A 3,180-nucleotide genomic window follows, 5' to 3' on the forward strand; every position below is an offset into this window, starting at 1 on the left:
TGAGAGATAAGACTGAGAGGTATTTGGGAGTTCCTGTCATGTTATCCACCTTGGTGGCTGCGAGAGCTGAATTCTTCCTATGGTTCTTGGATTCTCAGTTTGGGTGCGGTTTCTTGGTCTTTATTGTGGTTTTGTTGGTTTTCTATGTGTAGGACATCTTTAAGAATCTTTTTTAGGGCTGGTTTGGTGGAGATATATTGTTTCAATTTTTCTTTGCTATGGAATGTTTTTATTTGACCTTAGGTTATGAAGGAGAGTTTAGCTGGGTACAGTATTCTTGGTTGATAATTGTTTGTCTTTAGGCATGGCATACATCATTCCAGGCTCTTCTTGCTTTGATTGAATCTGCTGAGAAATCTGAGATGATTCTAATTGTTTTGCCTTTATAGGTAATTGATCTTTTCTCCTTAACAGCTTTAAGGATATTTTCCTTGGTGTGAATTGATCCTGTGTGGGTTATAATGTGACAGTGGGATGTCCTGTTCTGGTCTCGTCTATTTGGAGTTCGAAAAGCTTCTTGTATCTGAATAGGCCTATCTTTCTGCATGTTTGGGATGTTCTCTTCTAGGATCCTGTTAATCAAATTTCCTAGACCATTAACTTCTGTCTCTAGGTGCTCTTCTACACTCATTATCCTCAGATTAGGTGTCTCTTAAATCTTGTATTGATCTATAATATTCCTTGGATTTGTCTTGGATGGCTGTATGTTCTTTCTCTATAATATCTAGGATGTCTTCATTAATTGGGATTCTATCTTCTGCATGGTTTAACCTACTGTCAAGACTTTCCACTTTGTTTTTATTTCTTTTCCTTCTAATTCGTCGTCTTTGATGGCTTCAAATTCTTAGTTGGAGCTTTGTTTTAGATCTTGTATGAAATTTTTTACTTCCTTAATTTGTTGTTCAGTGTTTATTCTCAAATCACTTAGTTGATTGGTTATAATTTCCTTGGACTCCCATTCCTTCTGTTGGTCTCCCTTCAGCATTCCCTTTGTGGTCTCCTTGACTTCTTTCAGCTCTCTGTTTATGGATTCCATGAATGCTTCTACTGATCTTTGTGTATTCTCATCCTGCTCTCTCAATTCCTGTATTACTCTTTGATTAACTTCCTCATGTTCTCACAATTCCTGTAGATCTCTTTGACTGTTCTAAGCCTGCTCACAAAATTCCCGTGTCTCTCTTTGTTCTCAGACTGTTCATGCAATTCATGTCTTTGTTTTGACTGTTCTCAGCCTGCTCACACAATTCCTTTATTTCTCTTTGACTGTTCTCAACCTGCTCACACAATTCCTGTATCAATCTTTGAGTAGCTTCCTCACACTCACGAGATTCCTGTATTAATCTTTGGTTTACCTCCTCTCTCTCCCTGAGTCCCTTACAGGTCTTTAATCTTTTCATTCACAATGTTTACCAGAAGTGTTTGTAGAGCTCTTTGGGAACTGTACACTGGATTATTCATTAACTGTTCTGTCACCTGATTATCATGAGTGGGAGTTGAAATACCTGGACTTACCATTTTTCTTGTTCTTTTCTGGCTTGTTCTGCCCATTTGGTATGAAAGTAACACCAATTTTGTGCTAGAAGACTATTTTAAGGCAAACATCAACCAAAGTCCTGTAGTTGCACAGTCAAAAGCCAGTTGATATAATCTAGTTCAACAGACACAATCTATTCAACATCAAACAACTATGGATTAATGGGCTAAGAACAGCAATGAAGAATTTGGCAAACCAGAAATTATTAGGTTTTGGGAGAAATATGAGGAAAAATAGGATTAGAGGGATATGGAGAGGTAAAAGTAGAGTGATTTAACCAACTCCTAATCTCAGAGAGGGAAATGAATTGGACAGAATGTTAGGAGAGAGATTAAAAAAGGGAAGAAAAAAACAAGAAAAAATGGAAAAACAAAAATTCTTAAAATATTATATAAAGAGATAATACTGCTATTATCTCTATTGTCTCTATTATCAATACTGCTATTGAAGAATTTAAGCCAAAGAGGTTGAATAATAAATTTCTGGATTAAATGTGTACAAAGGGGGATAAGGTCTAATAATCGACGATGGAATATATTTGCGGATGAACAGAAAAGCAATAAGTCACACAAAAAAGAAAGAAAAAGAATGAAGAAAATAAATAAAGAAAGCACCAAAAGGTCAATAGAGATAAAAAAAAAAAAAAGCAAACACACATATATACACCTAAAGTAAAAATTATAAGAGGAAAAAACAAGATTAATAAGAAACAATTTTTAAAAAAGTAAAAATTAGAAAAAGATCTTTTAATTTTTTTGAGGGGGGACATGGGAAGATCCTGTATCTCCCTTGTGTTCATAACCAGTCTCTTTGTGGAGTCTTTGGTCTGCTTGAAACGTTTGGTTTTCCTGTGGCTTGATTGGTTTCTTTTATTTATTTTTTTTTGTGGGGGTTCCTGTCGTGGGGTGTGAACTCTGGGCCTGTGTACTGTCCCTCAGCTCTTTAGCTCAAGGCTAGCACACTACAACTTGAGCCACTGTGCCACTTTAGGCTTTTTTTTTTCTTTTTGCTTATGTGGTGCTGGGGAATCGAACCCAGGACCTCATGCATGCAAAGCAAGTGCTCTACCACTGAGCCACCTTCCTGGCCCTTGATTGGTTCCTTTTTATTATTTTATTTTATTGTAAAAATATTGTACAGAGGTGTAATTACATGGGCAAGATATTGAGTACATTTCTTATCAATCATGGTAGCCTCCTCCTTTGTTTCTGCTTCCCATCCCTTCCCATCTTCCCCCCGCCACCCCCACCCAATCCTCCTTCCCCCCCTCCAAAGTTGTAAAGTTCGTTTTTGACATAACGACTTGTACATCTCATTGTTGCAATGGGTCTACCTGTATCCCTATGTAAACGATTTGTTTTTTCCTTCCCCTCTACAAATTATATGGAACCAACCCAGATGCCCCTCAGTAGATGAATGGATCAAGAAAATGTGGTATATACACAATGGAATTCTATATCTCCATGAGAAAGAATGATATTGCCCTATTTGTTAGGAAATGGAAAGACTTGGAAAAAATTGTATTAAGTAAAGTAAGCCAGGCCCAAAGAAACCAGGTCCCATGGTTTCCCCTATTTGCAATAACTAGTATATGTCTGAGTCAAGCAGAAATGGTCAGATAAGTTGATTTTAGGCTAAAAGAACAA

This window comes from Dipodomys spectabilis, unplaced genomic scaffold (genome assembly GCF_019054845.1).
Source record: "Dipodomys spectabilis isolate Male_0828 unplaced genomic scaffold, ASM1905484v1 ptg000010l, whole genome shotgun sequence".
NCBI lineage: Eukaryota > Metazoa > Chordata > Mammalia > Rodentia > Heteromyidae > Dipodomys > Dipodomys spectabilis.